Genomic DNA, 19,932 nt, shown 5'->3' on the forward strand with positions numbered 1-19,932 from the left:
GCAATAAAATTATTAGCGGCTGCATAAACTTAGGGTTTAATGCTTTTTGCTGGTGGCTCTACTTACGGACGTATTTAAGTACAACATACAACTCATTGTAGTTTTCATTAGGTTAGTGTATAAAAAGGAACTCCATTAGACAATAATCGACTTGGTGAATGGCCTAAATATCTGAAAAGATCAGAATGTTCACTTTCTGCGCTTTCTTTTCTGAAATAAATTGTTGCCTAAGTAAATGGTAAAGCCTTAATAGAGTTACTCCTACCCCAGAAAATTTTCAACATTTATAGTGCATGCAAAGAACATAAATCGCTACCCCGTGTATTAGCTGATTTTCACAAACGCGCTGTCAATGATAATAAAAATTCATTAGCAATTATTGCCTTCATTTAAATTTTCTTCGACTAAAAATATGTGAAGTTACGAAAATAAATTGTCACGATCAGATAGTTTAGCAGAGTTTTACTGCCACGCCGCCAATTTTTGCAGGGTAAAAGCGTAACGCTTTTGCGTTGCGAGCAGGCCACAATTTTCACAAAAGAACGAAATACCCCGTAAAGGAGTTACCTGCTTTTTAGAACAGAACAAAATATATTTACAAACCTAGCGCGGCGTACAAAAAGCGTAACACTTTTGCAAGAAAAGAAAACACTATAAGCCTTTACCTGAATAACATACATTTATAAATTTCGCGTAATATAACAAACGAAAGTAAATTTCCATGTATAAACAACGCTTTAGAAAACCTCTGCATTAATTTTTATACTCAGCGTGCTTTGCAACAGAGTATTATCACTTTGGTAACATAACGGTTGTTTGCACAGGTATAAATGAATCGAGGTATATATAGACTTCGATTAGCAGAAAACTTTTTTGATATCGAAAATTTATAAAAACGGAAAAAATGAGATGATTAAAAAATGAATATCGTCAAGTTAAAGAAATTTGGTAGATGGCTTGGTTTTATGACGAAAAACATAATTCCAAAAAATTTTTGAATATGGGCGTGGCACCGGCAACTTGTGATAAAGACAATTTTTCAAATATTATTAATCTTAAATCAAAACTTTTAAACCTATTTTAACTTCATTCAGCAGAGACCTTGCCTTTACTATAAGCAATGCTTTGAAGAAAAACTTAAGAAATCGGTTAAGGACCACCCACTTTTATATTAAGGATTTTTAAAGTGGTCGTGAATGAATAAAATAAGCTATGTATATCTTTGTAAAAAAGAGCTTTATAACAATATTTCTTCCCAAGAGGAATTTTAACAAGAAATAGGAAAAAATTCAAATGTTTGAATATGGGCGTGGCACGCCCCTAATACGACTGAGCAATTTTCTATGTTCCGTGAGTCATAACATAAAGAAAAACAAGTAAGGACGAGACTGTCTTCGGCTGTGCCGAAGACTTCATACCTTTCATGAATGGGGCTGAACAATAAATTTATCCCATTCGTAACTTCCAAATAATCGGCTGTATAAGATAAAAATTTATAGTGAACAGATGTACATACCTAAACGATTTTTAAGATAAATATAAAATAAAACAAGTAAGGACGGGACTGTCTTCGGCTGTGCCGAAGACTTCATACCTTTCATGAATGGGGCTGTTAATCTTATCCCGTTCGTAATCTCCGAATAATCGGATGTATAAGATAAGAAATATATAGTGAACAGATCTACATACCTAAACGATTTTCAAAATAAATATAAAATAAAAAATAGGTAGGTACTTTGTGGGAGGATGCAAAGTTTCAGGTTTTTTGTGGTCTGCGTGTAAAAACTATGACTACGAATCAAGTATTTCAACAATATATGACCTAAACGTAACTATTTGATGAAATTTGTTGAATTTTGAAGCTTCTAGCCGTAAAAAAGGGTCAAAAATGACAGTTTATATGAAGTATATAATATATATATCACCGATCTCTATGATTTTTTCAGACAACAATATATGCTATATACGTAAGCATTTGGTGAAATTTGAAGCTTCTAGCTGTTAAAATGGGGCATAATTCGCGCAAAGCTTCTTATCTGAAAAATCGGTTGTATGAGATATATACTATATATACCACCGATCTCTATGATTTTTTTAGACAACAATATGTGCTATATACGTAAGAATTTTGTGAAATTTGGAGCTTCTAGCTGTTAAAACGGGCAGAAATTGCGCAGTTTCTTATCTGAACAATCGGTTGTATGAGATTTATACTATATATACCACCGATCTCAATGATTTTTTAAGACATCAATATATGCTATACACGTAAGCATTAGGTGAAATTTGAAGCTTCTAGATGTTAGAATGGGGCCGAAATCGCAAAAAAATATATATATACTATATATACCATCATATATATATTATATATATCACCGATCTCTATGATTTTCTGACACAACAATATATACTATATACTTAAGCAATCGGTGAAATTTGAAGCTTATAGCTGTTAAAATGGGGTAGAAATTGTGAAAAGTTTCTTATCTGAACAATCGGTTGTATGAGATATATACTATATATACAACCGATCTCTATGATTTTTTCAGACAACAATACATGCTATATACGTAAGCATTCGGTGAAATTTGAAGCTTCTAGCTGTTAAATTGGGGCTAAAATTGCAAAAATATATATATATATATGTTAGCACGACACACATTCAAAATATATTTATTCAAAGCTTACAAATACAAGAAGACACCACATTCCACAGAAAAGTAAATAAAGTAAAGTCACGTACGGAAATATGACTCCTTGAAAATAAGCAATTGGGAATGCAACAATTGATGAGAAGCGCACCGGCAGCAAAAGGTCATCTGCAACAAGCGATGGAAATCGTCAAGCGAGTACTCGGAAATAAGCAAATGTGAATGCAACAATTGATGAGAAGCGCACCGTCAGCAAAAGGCCATCTGCAACAAGTGATGGAAATCGGCAAGTGAGTAAAGCAACAGCAGAGGCAGTAGCAGACCTGAGTAGCAGAGCAAGTTAGATTTAAGTAATAACAAATTTTGTAAAGTTAGTCTTAAGTTGAAGTTGAATGAATAAAGGAGCTAAGCTCCCGAAAATATATTTTTTTGGAAACTTAAATGTGAAATAAGTTAACTGGCGCCCGAGCAGGGACCAGCGCGAGTGGCGGAAAGTAGTAGTGCCTGAAAACCAAAACGCAAGGCCACGCGAGTGACGTATATAACAAAACGTTAAAAGTGCCTGAAAAAATAACAAGTAAGGCCACCCGTCTACAGCGGCACCAGGAAGTGGAATAAGCAGTAGACCGAGGTACCCAAGTACCAGGAGGGAAAAGGACGAAAACCGAAGCAGCGAAAACCCCACATGCAGCGCTGGACTCTTATGTAAGACTAGTTTTTAAGATATCCGTAACAAAGTGAAACATTCTAATCTTTTGAATATTAAAAATTTAGGGAAAACTAAACAAAAAAAATAATAAAGAGTAAAAGTAAAATATACCTACTGTGAAATTTGTAAAAGGAAAAAAGGAAGTGAAAATTATTAGAGAAAAAGTCGTTGAAACTTGGAAAGCATTTAAACGAAAATTTTAATTATAAATTCCGAGAAGGAAAAATAAGTAAATAAACTTTGAGAATTTATTGACTATTTGAATATGCTGGTTAAAAAGGAAACTTAAAAATTGTATTGTCGAAAGAATTGATTAAAAGATTTTGAGAAAGTTCTTATAATATCATTGAAACAAGTGTATTGCTAGAAAGGCAAAAAGAGAAATTAAAAATTCATATGGTGCAAAGGGAATTTATTACTAAATAAGAAGAAAAGAATAGGTAAATATCTTACGAAGTTGATAACATATACTAAATGTGCAAAAACGTATTAAATCAGTGTATCTTGCAGGGGATTTATTAATTAAAAGAGTCAATAATTTATGCGAGGGAACTTTCCTTCTTTTTGAATAATATCGAAGAACAAAGGTTATAAACCACATAGGTAAATTGCCAGGTACAGCAGAGCAGTTAGTGGAACAACTAAACCAGCTCCGGCTAGATTACGGAGGGGCTAATCCTGAAAATCCTACACATCCTGTCGCCCCTAATCCTGCTACTACTAACCCCACCTTCGTTGAAACAATTGTGCGCGAGGTGTTCCATCGAATTAGCCAACCTAACGTTACTGATTTTGGTGGTCACGATTGTAACGTAGCCCTGAGCACAGTGAATATGAATGACTTGGACAGGATTCCCGACATGGTTAAATGTCTACGGGAATTTTCGGGTAAACCGGGAGAATTCAGCTCCTGGCAAAAGAGCGTAGATAGAATTTAAAAGCATATGAAGCATTGAAGGACACGCCTAAATACTTTTCAATCCTTCATACCATACGACATAAAATTGTTGGCGATGCCGACACTGCTCTGGAGTCCTACAGTACACCACTCGACTGGGTCCAAATTCGTAAATGCCTCATGATGCATTATTCGGATAAGAGGGATATCGGTACCTTCGAATACCAAACAACTACGTTGGCCCAGCGTAACGGTGATATTCCGACGTTTTATCAAAAGGTGTATCAACCCTTTCACTTATTCTAGATAAGATATCATGCCTGGATGGACTCGTCCCATAAGAACGATGTCAAAATCGTATCGGGAAAAAGCTCTCGATACATTTATTAGGGGACTTAACGGCGATTTACCTCGACTTCTTAGTATTCGAGAGCCCGCAACCTTGCCTCAAGCCCTTCATCTATGCCAAAAGCTAGACAACATGGCTTTCCGGATGAACCGCGCACATAACGGGCATAAATCGTTAAATCAACCACCACCGCGACCTCCACGACAGACTGCAACAAATCACCGACCCTTCTATCCCGAACTTACCTATGCGGCATCCCCGCAGCGGTATAATTATCCTCCAAGACATATGAACGATTACAACAATCGACCATTCAATACGACACCCCGAATCCAACCCAATCAGAGCGGTCCAACGAATTATTATAATCGACCAAATTTTAATTTCCAGCCTAACACTGGCTTCGGCACACGCCCTCGACAACAATATAATCCGGGATTCAATAACCGTTCCAATCTACCCCAAAAGTCACCAGTTCCAATGGACGTGAACCCTTCTCTACATTTTAGACAAGTTAATTATCAAAATAGACCCAGTCCTAATCAAAATACTCAACCGCCAAAGCGCCCACTCTCATCGCAACATACGCGCTCTCCTAAAAAAAATGCAACGCAACTTCCACGCGAACGCTGGGGCATCTAACGGAAATACTTACCTCACGACTCCGGATCCAAATCAGATTTATTGCAACAATTCTTATGACGACTATTACGGGGCAACGCAACAACCGGACGGAGCTCCCGAAGGACAAATTAACTTGACTACCAGCGAACAAAATCACGCCAATCCCGACTTGATTAATTTTTTAGACTAACTCCGTCCTCGCTCCCTTACTACAAATTTACATCAAGGCGCGGGGACTCATTGGATTTCCTGATCGATACGGGATCCAATAAAAACTATATTCAATCCACTAGAATAAGAAACCCAATGCCCAATAAACCATTTAAGGTGGAATCAGTTGCGGGTACTATAGAGAATACCCACCATGCATTTATAGATATCTTCGGACCAAACGTAGAAAAAATCAAAATCTTTATTCTGCCACCCCTGAATTCCTTTCATGGTATTATAGGCAACCACACCTTGAGGAAACTAAAAGCTGTCATAGACACTGAGGGAAGCACAATGACTATCTTTCCGGGGATCGTTTTCAACTAGAAGAGCGAATATTCCAGCAGGTTAATAATGTCAAATTGGAAATACGACATCTCTCTGTAGAAAAACAACGAAACATAAACAATATTATCATGAGGTGCCCAAATTTGTTTTCCGACCCTGATGAAAAATTAACATTCACCACTCTAGTTATGGGCGAAATTAGGACTACTACCGACAAACCGGTGTATTTCAGACCTTTCCCTTATCCCATGGCCCTAAAGGAAGAAATCGAACGACAGGTAGAAGAACTTCTTGATAATGGTATCATTAGAAGATCAAAATCACCTTAGAACTCGCCCGTCTGGATTGTTGACAAGAAGACGGATACCTCCGGTGAGAAGAATTACCGAATGGTGATCGATTATCGAAAACTTAATTCGGTCACTATTCCCGATAAGTACCCCATACTGGAGATAAACGGGGTCTTAGGGAACCTGGGAAACAAAAAACTATTTACTGACATTGACCTTAAAAGTGGATTCCAGCAGATACCACTTCGAGAGTGCGACATAGAGAAAACAGCATTTTCCGTGAATAACGGCAAATACGAATTTCTACGACTACCATTTGGACTTAAGAACGCTCTGTCGACATTTCAAAGAACTCTGGACGATATCCTTCGAGAATACATTGGCAAAAGATGTTACGTTTACATTGACGATGTGATAATATTCGGAAAGGACGAAGAAGAGCATTTGAATAATGTCGAAGTAGTATTTAAAACTCTAGAGAAGACTAATATGAAAATACAATTGGATAAATGCAAATTCGCAAAAGGAGAAGTCGAATTCCTAGGATACGTTGTTGGGTCTGAAGGAATAAAAACCAACCCTAAAAAAGTAGAGGCCGTATCACGATTCCCAATTCCCCGCAATTTGAATGAATTAATGTCTTTCCTGGGAATGTTAGGATACTACAGAAGGTTCATGAAAGACTATTCAAGGATAGCTAAGCCCTTGACCGCACTCCTTCGAGGAGAAGACGGCAATGTCTCAAAAAGACAATCTAAGAAAAATCTAAGCATTCAACAGGATAAAACCCGCTTTGGTATCAAGAGATATTACACTGGCTCACCCAAATTTTAAGAGGAATTTTGAGCTCACAACAGACGCATCCGATTTTGCCATCGGGGCAGTCCTCTCACAAGACAATGGGCCAATAACATATATCTCTAGGACACTTAACAAGACCGAAGAAAACTATGCAACCAACGAAAAAGAAATGTTGGCCATAATTTGGGCATTAAGTACTCTGAGGAGTTACCTTTACGGGTCAAATAAAGTTAAAATAATCACTGATCACCAACCTCTAACGTACGCCCTTAGTCATAAAAACGCAAATAGCAAAATGAAACGTTGGAAGGCAATATTAGAAGAGTATAACCATGAAATAGCTTACAGACCAGGAAAATCGAACGTAGTGGCCGACGCACTCCCTAGGATACCAAACCGAATCAATACACTTACACCGACCATTCATAGCGATGAAAGCTCGAATCATAACTTGATACCCTGTGCAGAGGTACCTATAAATGTCTTTAAAAACCAAATCTTTTTCAAACAGGCGGACACAGCCTCCTACCAATTCAAAATTGTTTTTCCAACTATTCACCGCCATATAATCGAGGAACCACAATTTAACGAGCAAAATATTATAGGATACTTCAAAAGATACTTGAACCCATCAGTAGTTAACGGAATTCATACGGACGAAAGAACAATGGGAATGATAAAGAGTATTTACCCACATCATTTCAGCAGCATTAAGTGTAGGTACACGCAAAAGTTGGTTCGAGATATCGTGAACGAACACGAACAAGAAGAAGTTATCCCAAAGGAACACTTACGAGCCCATAGAAACGCGACGGAAAACAAAACACAAATTCTCGAGGAAAGCTATTTCCCTGGAATGACGAACAAAATTAAGCGTGCGATAGCCAATTGCACAGTCTGTAAGGAGAATAAATACGAAAGGCACCCTAACCAACCCCAATTAGCCGTAACCCCATTACCAACCTTCCCAGGACACACGATTCACATAGATATATTCCTTACCGAAGGAAAAAGGGTCATGACTGCTCTAGATAATTTCACTAAATTTGCAGTAACAAAAATGTTGAACGGGAGGGCTATAGAGGACGTTAGGAGACCCCCTAGGGAAATATTATTTTTTTTCGGAGTCCCTAAAATAATAATAATTGACAATGAACCGTCACTGAATTCCACGTCAATCCAATTCATGTTGAAATACGAGCTCGGAATAGAAGTTTACACTACTACACCGTATAAGAGCCAGGCCAACGGCCAGGTCGAAAGATTCCACTCCACTTTAAGCGAAATAATGCGTTGCATTAAGGAAAATGGTGGTCATAGAAATTTCGAGGAATTGTTGGAAAGGGCAGTGTCAGAATATAACCACTCAATCCATTCGGTGACACGAAAAAGGCCAGTTGACTTGTTTTTAGGGAGAAACGTTACATTTACACCCGATGACATAGAAAAGACAAGACGTAAAAACTTACATAAGCTGGCGCAAAAGCAAAGTAAAGACATCGAATATCACAACAGGAAAAAACAGATTGCGAAGTCTTACCTGCCAAGACAGGTAATTTATGTAAAAAAAATAGAAGATTAAGAACTAAGTTAAGTAAGTTATATAGTAAGGAAGTAGTTAAGGAAAATAGGAATAGTACAGTCATAACAGAGAAAGGACAAATAATACATAAAAGCAGGATACGAAACTAACGACCAAAAACAATTCATTACAGACTACTTCTGATAAAATTATGCCTCGCCGAGGTCCAAATATTAGATTACTCAAACTCACAACTAATCACTATAGAAAAAGGACTGGCAAAGCTGCAGACCAGAACGTTCAGGATAATACATGAAATCGACATTGAAAAATATGCCGAAATCCTCGATCATATTGAGTCAAAAGCGGAAATCCTAGCCAAAAACCCAAATTACCCCTTTCTATCCCACCTAATATCTCAAATAAAAATACACATAAGTAACTTAAAAACACAGAAAAAATTTAAAAGATCACTGAATTTCTTGGGTAGCGCCTGGAAATGGATTGCCGGCAGTCCGGACCATGAAGATCACGAAATAGTTTTAAATAAAGTGAACAATGCCCTTGAGAATAACAATAACCAGGTCCTTATCAATAAGCTTACAATCGAAAAAATTAATGAAATTACAAATATTACAAACCACATATTAAAAGAGGTTCAAAAAGGAAAAAAAGAAGAGATGGAATTATTTTTAAAATTAAAATACCAATTGAAAATTCTGAAAGAAGAAATTGTAAATATTGTGTACGTAATACATTGGGCAAAAGCCAACATAATTAATTCATACATATTGTCAAATGAAGAAATAAATATTGCAAAAACAATTTTCGACAGAGATAATATTCCTTTCGTTAATTTGGACGAAGCTCTAGAATTCGCAGAAATAAAAATAGCAACTAATGGAAAATTGATAATCTATATTATGAGTCTACCCACGGTAGAAGACCAAATTTGTAAAGTAATAGAAATAAAAGCAGTAAAAAAGAATGGAAAAATTAATAGAATAAAGTTTAACTCAATTCTCAGTTGCCAAAATAAGACATTTGGAATTAAAAATGATTGCAGAGCATATAACTCCTTACGAATATGTCCAAAAAATAGGTTAGTAGATTTAAGCAAAGAATACTGCATAAGCAATCTTTTAAAAAGCCTGCCAAACTGCACCGTGACCAACAGCCAGCATATCCCGGAAGTCGAACAAATATCACCGGACATCCTATTCCTGAATGACTTTAAAGGAAACATACAGTTAAACGAAGATCTTATACCACTTGACGGTACTTTCCTAATTCATTTTAATAACGCTTCAATAAAAATTAAAGGAAAAAGTTTTTCTAATGCAGGGATACTTTCGAGCAAACTCCTTCCTGCTATACTCCAGCCAGCTTCGGCATCAACCAAAAGCGAAGAAATACTCTCCTTGCAAATGCTAAAGCAGATAAACCTAAACAATACAAAAGAGATAGATTACGCAGAATCAGCTAGTCGATTAAAACATACCATTAACATCAGCCTATTTTCAATAATTCTGATAATCATTATCGTATTCCTCACAAAATCAATGCTGTCAAAAAAAAGGGCCGGCGAAAAACGGTCTATTGAACTAACAGAAGCCGCAATGGACGGACTTAACCAAATATTAAAAAAAGCAGCACTTCAAACGCGGACGTTTGAATCTCAGGGGGGGGGGGGGGGGGGAGCTGTTAGCACGACACAAATTCAAAATATATTTATTCAAACCTTAAAAATACAAGAAGACATCACATTCCACAGAAAAGTAAATAAAGTAAAGTCACGTACGGAAATATGACTCCTTTAAAATAAGCAATTGGGAATGCAACAATTGATGAGAAGCGCACCGTCAGCAAAAGGCCATCTGCAACAAGCGATGGAAATCGTCTAGCGAGTACTCGGAAATAAGCAAATGTGTATGCAACAATTGATGAGAAGCGCACCGTCAGCAAAAGGCCATCTGCAACAAGTGATGGAAATCGTCAAGTGAGTAAATCAACAGCAGAGGCAGTGGCAGAGCTGAGTAGCAGAGCAAGTTAGATTTAAGTAATAACAAATTTTGTAAAGTCAGTCTTAAGTTGAAGTTGAATGAATAAAGGAGCTAAGCTCCCGAAAATATATTTTTTTGGAAACTTAAATGTGAAATAAGTTAACTTATATACTATATATATATACTATATATATCACCATATATATACTATATATACCACCGATCTTTATGATTTTTTCAGACAATAATATGTGCTATATACGTAAGCATTCGTTGAAATTTGAAGCCTCTAGCTCTTAAAATAGCGCAGTAATTACGAAAAGTTTCTTATCTGAACAATCGGTTGTGGGGAATATATACTATATATACGACCGATCTCATCAATTTTTTCAGACAACAATATGTGTAATTTACGAAAGTATAAGTTTGAAGCTTCAATCTGTTAAATTGAAGAAGATATGACAAAAATCCTCTTTTTCTGAAAAATCGGTTGTATGGAGGATATATGCTATAGTGGTCCGATCCGGCCGGTTCCGACAAATTTCTAATCGGACACCCAAATACATCCGCTTACCAAATTTTATCAAGATATCTCAAAAATTGAGGGACTAGTTTGTATACAAACAGACAGACGGACAGACGGATATGGCTAAATCAACTCAGCTCTTCATCCTGATTATTTCGGTATACTTAATGCTGGGTCTATCTATTTTCCTTTAAGGACTTGCAATTTTGGGTTTCGTGACGAAATTAATATACAATTTCATTTTCATGAAAGTTATAAAAATAGGTAGGTACATTGTGTTAGGATGCAAAGCTTCACGTTTTTTGAGGTCTGCATGTAAAAACTATGACTACGAATCACGTATTTCAAAAATATATGACCTAAACGTAACTATTTGATGAAATTTGATGAATTTTGAAGCTTCTAGCCATAAAAATTTAATTACTGGCATATGCTGATGACATTGATATCATCGGCCTAAACACCCGCGCTGTTAGTTCTGCTTACTCCAAGCTGGAAAAAGAAGCGGTAAAGATGGGTTTGATGGTGAATGAGGACAAAACGAAGTACCTGCTGTCATCGAGCAAAGAGTCAGCGCATATGCGCCTTGGCAACCACGCTACTGTTGGCAGCCATAATTTCGAAATAGTAAAAGACTTCGTTTATTTGGGAACCAGCATCAACATTAGCAACAACATCAACATTGAAATCCAGCGAAGAATCAATCTTGCCAATAAATGCTACTTTGGTCTAGGTAGGCAATTGAAAAGTAAAGTCCTCTCTCGGCGAACGAAAATCACACTCTACAAGTCACTTATCGTACCCGTCCTGCTATATGGGGCAGAAGCATGGACCATGACAACAGCAGATGAAGCGGCTTTGGGAGTGTTCGAGAGAAAAGTTCTTCGAAAGATTTATGGACCTCTACGCGTTGGCGATGGCGAGTACCGAAGAAGATTTAATGATGAGCTGTACGAGCTATACGCAGACATCAACATAGTCCAGCGAATTAAAACTCAGCGGCTGCGCTGGCTAGGCCATGTTATGCGAATGAAAGATGATGCTCCGGCCAAGAAAGTGTTTCTATCGGAACCCGCCTATGGAAGCAGAGGTAGAGGACGGCCCCCACTCCGTTGGAAGGTCCAGGTGGAAAACGATTTAAACTCCCTTGGTGTGACCAATTGGCGCCGGTTGGCGGAGCGAAGGAGCGACTGGCGCGCCTTGTTGGACGGCCATAACCGTTTAGACGGTTAAGCGCCAATTAAGTAAGTAAGTAAGCCATAAAAAAGGGGCAAAAATTACAATTTATATGAAGTATATAATATATATACCACCGATCTCTATGATTTTTTCAGACAACAATGTATGCTATATACGTAAGCATTTGGTGAAATTTGAAGCTTCTAGCTGTTAAAACGGGGCAGAAATTGCGCAAAGTTTGATGTATATTGGAACGATTTTCCGAAATTTGCCAAATTTGGTTTTGAGATAAACCGGTTTCGGAGTTGTGCCATCATCAGTGTCAATTTTCGTTCTGATATGTTGTTGTCGTTTGTCCTGTATTTATAGTTCTTGGTACATGAGCAGGTATTGTCAAAGTCGATGCTTTTGTATATTTAATTATGTGCTGTGTGTTCATTCAGAACCGAGGGTATTTTACTAATCGATTTGTGTGGCTCACAGGGGTAGGTAAAAATCCGTAATTTTAGTCGTTTGACCTTTGTGGTTTGTTATTTTGGTGTGTTAATTGTTTTGTGTTTATTTGTTGTTGTGTATTTGTCTGTTCTACCTGTGTAATTACTTTGTTTCTTGTAAACAAATTTTAAAGGCTCGAATATTGTGTCAGAAATTGTGTTTACCTGTTCGTTTATTATTCTACCGTCGAATGTTTTCTGTTTGTAGATTTCCATGTTTTCGAGTACGTTGAGATGTCGGCCTTTTTTTCACAAATACCTCTACGGCCAGCGATTCTGCGTCAGGACAGATCACGCAGCGTTGAAACGGCTTCTGCAGTTCCGTTATCCGGAAGGACAATTGGCACGGTGGATCGAGCGACTACAAAGCTATGACTTTTCCATTTAGCATCGAAAAGGTAGTAACCATGGAAATGCTGATGCAATGTCACGAATACCATGTAGTTTGGAATGCAAGCACTGTTCAAAAGCCGAGGCTAAAAAAGACATTATAGATGTCCGGCTAATGACTATAGCATGTATGGATGAATGGGACAAGGAACAACTAAAGAAGTGTGAGCTAGAAGATACTGATCTGTCACATGTTATGCCAGGGCTCGAACGAAACGAAAGACCAAATAGAGAGGAGATGTCAGCAGAGAGTCCCATTGCGAAATCATATTGGGCACAGTGGAACAGTTTAGAATTGATATCCAGTTGCTCGCATCGAGTATGGGAGAGTGAGGATGGTCAATGCAAGTAGAAACTGATATATATTGGAACGATTTTCCGTCATCCCTTGTCAAATTTGGTTTTGAGACAAACCGGTTTCGGCGTTGTGCCATCGTCAGTGTCGATTTTCGTTCTGATCTGTTGTTGTCGTTTATCCTGTATTTATAGTTCGTAGGTATATGAGCAGGTATTGTCAAATTGATGCTTGTGTATATTTAGGTATGTGTATGTGCTGTGTGTTCATTCAGAACCGAGGGTGGTTAACTAATAGATTTGTGTGGCTGGCTGGGGTAGGTAGAAATCTGTGATTTTAGTCGTTTGACCTTATTTGTCGGTTTTTTGTTTTAGTGTGTTAATTGTTTTGTGTTTATTTGTTGTTGTGTGTTTGTCTGTTGTACCTGTGTGATTAAGTTGTTTCCTGTAAACAAGTTTTAAAGGCTCGAATATTGTGTCAGAAATTGTGTTTATCTGTTCGTTTATTATTCTACCGTCGAATGTTTTCTGTTTGTAGATTTCCATGTTTTCGAGTACGTTGAGACTTCGGCCCTTTTCCTGTATGTGAAGAACCCTAACTGTTTTATTGATGTTTGCTGGGGAACATTCATTCTCGACCATGTGATTCGCGAAGTTAGACTCGGGTATAATGTTTGGATTCCGTATTTTTTTGTTTTAATCTCTAATATGTTCTCTGAACCTCGTTCTTATTTGCCGTCCTGTTTGTCCTATGTAACTATGCTGGCATCCGCAGGTAAGCTTGTATACGCCGTGGCTGCTAAACGGATCCTCTGAGTTAATGTTAGTTCTTAGTTTTCGCCCTACATTGTTCGATGTTTTGAATGCTGTGTTAATGTTGTATTTTTTAAAGAAGTTTGCCAATTTATATGTTGCTTTTCCAGTATATGTCATAGCCGTCCAGCTATTATTTTCCTTTTCATTATTTCTTTTTGGTTCTCCATTCGTCTTTCTGAGCTTATCTACTATTTTTTTATATCCGTTGTTTGCAGCGATATTATATATGACCTCAAGTTCTCTCTTATATGCCTCTTGTGTAAGCGGTGTTCTTTCAAGTCTATGTACCAAGTGCCTTAATGCTGCATTTTTATGCTGTTGAGGGTGATTTGAAGTATTGTGTATTATTGTATCGGTGGTCGTTGACTTTCTATATATGTCATAGTTAAATCTTTTGGCTTCTTTATCAATATTTATCGTGAGGTCTAGATAGTTGATTCCTCCGTCTTTTTTGGTTTCCATTGTAAATTTTATATTTCCGTGCTGCTTGTTGAGGTACTCCAGTACAAGCTCTTCGTGATTAGTAGTTAAAACGCATATTATGTCATCCACGTATCTAGCATAAAATGACACTCCTAATTTGGACTTCAGCTCCTGTATGTACTTTTCTTCCAGATTTTGCATGAACACTTCCATAATAATTGCTGATGTGGGGCTTCCCATTCCAAGACCGTTTGTTTGTCTATATATTTTATTGTTGAATTGAAAACAGTTTTGACGTAAAGTGGTTCTTAGCGTATTTGTGATTTGCATACTTTTCACTTTGTTTTTTGTGTTATGAACTATTGTTGGGCTAACTATGTCAAAAGTCTCCGATAGTGGTATAGATGGGTATAAATCTTTTATGTCAAAAGATACCAATTTGCTGTTTCTTGTTAGCTCTACGGTCTCGAGTCTCTCCATTAGTTCTGTTGTGTTAGCTATTGCATATTCGTTCATTAGCTCCAGAGTATCTATCAATATCGTTTTTAAATATTTGGACAGTTCGTAACATGGTGCCGATTTAAAATTAATGATGGGCCTCATTGGCGTGTCCGGCTTGTGGATTTTTGGTAGCGCAACCAGTGGAGGAGCCGAAGGGTTCATTTGGACCAATCTATGTACCATGTTAGAATATACTATATTGGTTGCATTCTTTATAGCAACTTTGATTTGTTTTTGGTATTCATCTGTGGGATCCTCTCTCATTCTACGACATTTCATTTCCTCTATGAGATCCTCGGTTTTGGATATATGTTTCCTTTGTCCGATTTCGTTGTGACAATATTGTTTTTCCTTAGTTTATGCCGTAGATTCTTTATTGTTTTCTCCTCTGTATTCGATTTTTGTCCTTCCTGTGCTTTCACCTCCTTTTTTATGATTTCCCTGCACATGTGTCTTGCGTGCTCCTGTTCTTCCTGTGGTATCAATGATATTGCGAACTCCGCATCTACAATCGCTTGGTCCGTTTTTATACTCAGTTGAGCAGAGCTCACAGAGTATATTAAGTTTGATTGGATAACGGTTGGTTGTACATATATAAAGGAATCGAGATAGATATAGACTTCCATATATCAAAATAATCAGGATCGAAAAAAAATTTGATTGAGCCATGTCCGTCCGTCCGTCCGTCCGTTAACACGATAACTTGAGTAAATTTTGAGGTATCTTGATGAAATTTGGTATGTAGGTTCCTGAGCGCTCATCTCAGATCGCTATTTAAAATGAACGATATCGGACTATAACCACGCCCACTTTTTCGATATCGAAAATTTCGAAAAACCGAAAAAGTGCGATAATTCATTACAAAAGACAGATAAAGCGACGAAACTTGGTAGATGGGTTGAGGTTATGACGCAGAATAGAAAATTAGTAAGATTTTGGACAATGGGCGTGGCACCGCCCACTTTAACAAGAAGGTAATTTAAAAGTTTTGCAAGCTGTAATTTGGCAGTCGTTGAAGATATCATGGTGAAATTAGGCAGGAACGTTACTACTATTTCTATATATGTGCTAAATAAAAATTAGCAAAATTGGATGAAGAACACGCCCACTTTTTTAAAAAAATTTTTTTTTAATTCAAATTTTAACAAAAAATTTAATATCTTTACTTTATATAAGTAAATTAAGTCAAAATTCAACTCCAGTAATGATATGATGCAACAAAATACAAAAATAAAAGAAAATTTCAAAATGGAGGTGGCATTTTTTTTGTCTTTATATTTAATATTTCTACTTACTTACTTACTTAATTGGCGCTTAAACGTCTAAACGGTTATGGCCGTCCAACAAGGCGCGCCAGTCGCTCCTTCGCTTCGCCAACCGGCGCCAATTGGTCACACCAAGGGTGTTTAAATCGTTTTACACCTGGTCCTTCCAACGGAGTGGGGGTCGCCCTCTACCTCTGCTTCCATAGGCGGGTTCCCATAGAAACACTTTCTTGGCCGGATCATCATCTTTCATTCGCATAACATGGCCTAGCCAGCGCAGCCGCTGCGTTTTAATTCGCTGGACTATGTTGATGTCTGCGTATAGCTCGTGCGGCTCATCATTAAATTTTCTTCGGTACTTGCCATCGCCAACGCGTAGAGGTCTATAAATCTTTCGAAGAACTTTTCTCTCGAACACTCCCAAAGCCGCTTTATCTGCTGTTGTCATGGTCCATGCTTCTGCGCCATATAGCAGGACGGGTACGATAAGTGATTTGTAGAGTATGATTTTCGTTCGCCGAGAGAGGACTTTACTTTTCAATTGCCTACCTAGCCCAAAGTAGCATTTATTGGCAAGATTGATTCTTCGCTGGATTTCAGTGCTGATGTTGTTGCTAGTGTTGATGCTGGTTCCCAAATAAACGAAGTCTTTTACTATTTCGAAATTATGGCTGCCAACAGTAGCGTGGTTGCCAAGGCGCATATGCGCTGACTCTTTGCTCGATGACAGCAAGTACTTCGTTTTCTCCTCATTCACCATCAAACCCATCTTTACCGCTTCTTTTTCCAGTTTGGAGTATGCAGAGCTAACAGCGCGGGTGTTTAGGCCGAGGATATCAATGTCATCAGCATATGCCAGCAATTGCACGCTTTTATAGTATATTGTTCCAGTGCGATTAATTTCTGCAGCTAGTATAATTTTCTCCAGCATCAAATTCAAGAAATCTCACGATAGGGGGTCACCCTGTCTGAAACCTCGTTTAGTTTCGAACGGCTCGGAGATGTCATTCCCAATTCTGACTGAGCTGATGGTGTTGCTCAACGTCATTTTGCACAGCCGTATAAGTTTTGCGGGGAAACCAAATTCAGACATAGCGGCATATAGGCAGCTCCTTTTCGTGCTGTCGAAGGCGGCTTTAAAGTCGACGAAGAGGTGATGTGTGTAGATTCTTTTTTCACGGGTTTTTTCCAATATTTGGCGCATTGTGAAAATCTGGTCGATGGTAGATTTATCAGGTCTGAAGCCGCACTGATAAGGTCCAATCAGCCGGTTCACGGTGGGCTTCAATCTTTCGCACAATACACTTGAAAGGACCTTACACGCGATATTGAGAATGCTGATTCCACGATAGTTGGTGCATTTTGCAGTATCCCCCTTCTTGTGGACTGGGTAAAGAACCCTTAGATTGCACTCTTCCGCCCATATTTTGCTAAGAAGCTGCTGCATGCGCCATACCAACTCCTCGCCGCCATACTTGAATAGCTCCGCAGGCAATCCATCAGCGCCCACGGCTTTGTTGTTTTTCAATCTGGTTATTGCTATTCGAACTTCGTCATAATCCGTATATTCCATTCATCATCTATTGCGGAATCGGGTTCTTCATCTCTGCGTGCTGAATTGCTGCCTCCATTTAGGTGAACAGAGAAGTGTTCCCTCCATAATCTAAGCACTCTCTGGACATCAGTTACAAGGTCGCCGCTTTCGTTCCTACAGGAGTTTGCCCTGGTTTTAAAACCTTCCGTCTGTCGCCGTATTTTTTGGTAAAATTTTCGGGCGTTATTCCTGGTGGCTAGCAGCCTTTTTCAACTCACGAAAGCGTCCTCTTGTCGCGCTCGCTTTTAGCGTAGCCCTGTAGGCAGCGTCTTTTCTTTCGGTTGCAACGCGGCATTCTTCATCGTACCAGTTGATTTTCGTGGTCGACGGTAACCTATTTTTTCCTCGGCGGCCGTACGAAATGCTTTGGAAATATGCTCCCACTGCTCCTGTATTCCTTCAGGATGAGTTGTACTCTCAGAGAGCAGGTGTGAGAGTCGAGTTGCGAAATAATTGGCAGTCTATTGTGATTGAAGCTTTTCGACGTCTAACTTCCCTTTTGTTTTTTGTTCCTTGGTTTTAGCCGCGTTGAGGAGGGTGCGTATTTTGGCTGCTACGAGAGAATGGTCCGAGTCGATGTTAGGTCCTCGGATCGTGCGCACATCTAAAACACTGGAGGCATGCCGTCCGTCTATCACAACGTGATCGATCTGACTGCGAGTATTTCGACCAGGAGACAGCCATGTAGCTTGATGTATCTTTTTATGCATGAACTTCGTGCTGGATATAACCATGTTTCGAGCACCGGCAAACTCAATCAGCCTGAGTCCGTTAGGAGAAGTTTCATTGTGTAGGCTGAACTTTCCGACTGTAGGGCCAAACACAACTTCTTTGCCCACCCTGGCGTTAAAGTCACCAAGCACGACTTTTATATCGTGACGGGGGCAGCGCTCGTATGTGCGTTCTAATTTTTCATAAAAAGTGTCTTTCACCTCATCGCCTTTCTCCTCTGTCAACGCATGGGCGCAGATGAATGATATATTAAAAAATTTTGCTTTTATTCGGATAGCGGAGAGACGTTCGTCCACAGGTGTGAAGCCAGAACTTGGCGACAAAGTCTCTCTCCCACCACGAATCCGACGCCGGGGGACTTCTAGTTTTTCGGATTTTCCATCTCATCTATTTCCAAAACTAAGTTTGTAGAGTGTTTTGTACCAACGTTTTTGTCATCGTCTTTGAACCAGCATGAATCTTCGGAGTTGAACCTGTTTTTCTTTAGTTTTTTGAAACATATTTGACATGGTTGTTTATTATTTGAGTCTATGTTTGGTTTCATCTTTTTGTTGTGAGTATTAGGTCCTTTTGAAACATTTTTAATCACATTTTCATGCATTCTTAGTTAATTAAACAGAATTGTAGTATTTTTTAGCTCTTGTCTATCTAATTTTTTAATAATGAATGTTGGTAATCCTGCAACGATCAAATCAGTCAATGTTCTGTTATCAATATTTTTATTATATTCTAGTAATAAACGTTCTTTTTTTAATGCAAAGTTGAGCAGAGAACCATTCAAATATTTGTAGTCGAATGCATAAATGATTGATGACCAATTTTTACTAGCAAAAGTTTTTTATGAAATTGTCTTTCCAAATTTGCCATCCAGAGTCTAGGCCATGTTTGATTCGCATTGGTTCATACCAATTTTTTTTTCAGAATCATTTAAAAGTAATCTTAGGATGCCAATTTTTTCTATATCAAGTGCTAATTCTAATCTCCCACATGCATTTTCAAAAGTCTCCAACCATTGATTTGCATTTGTGGTTTTACAATCAAATTTTGCTAGGACCACTTTCTCAAACAGCTTGTTTAAATTTCTATTCTTCTCTTTGTTGGTGTCGTTTTCACTTAGTTTCGCTAAAATTCTAATTATCTAATTCTCTATTTCATCTGCTGTTGTTTGTAGTACGTTTGCTGCACTTGGTGTACTTTGCGTAATTTCTTGTAGCAGATAATCGTTAAACATAATATTCTCACTCTCATCTACATATAAAGCTAAAACTTCATGTGGCATATACAACCAAACATTTCTTAACTGACCTCGTTTTTGTAGAGTCTTCTTTACCTTTAGAAATTCTGGTAGCTTTTTTAGTTGGAGGTGGTTTTTA

The 19,932-nt window shown here is 38.0% G+C and overlaps 1 protein-coding gene across 26 annotated transcripts in view; it reads left to right on the forward strand.

Moving 5' to 3' along the window:
- zfh2 (Zn finger homeodomain 2) overlaps nt 1-19,932 on the forward strand; it is a 2,927,436-nt gene that overhangs the window by 2,190,623 nt on the left and 716,881 nt on the right. The window lies entirely within an intron of this gene.

This window comes from Eurosta solidaginis, chromosome X (assembly GCF_040869045.1).
Source record: "Eurosta solidaginis isolate ZX-2024a chromosome X, ASM4086904v1, whole genome shotgun sequence".
Taxonomy (NCBI): Eukaryota; Metazoa; Arthropoda; class Insecta; order Diptera; family Tephritidae; genus Eurosta; species Eurosta solidaginis.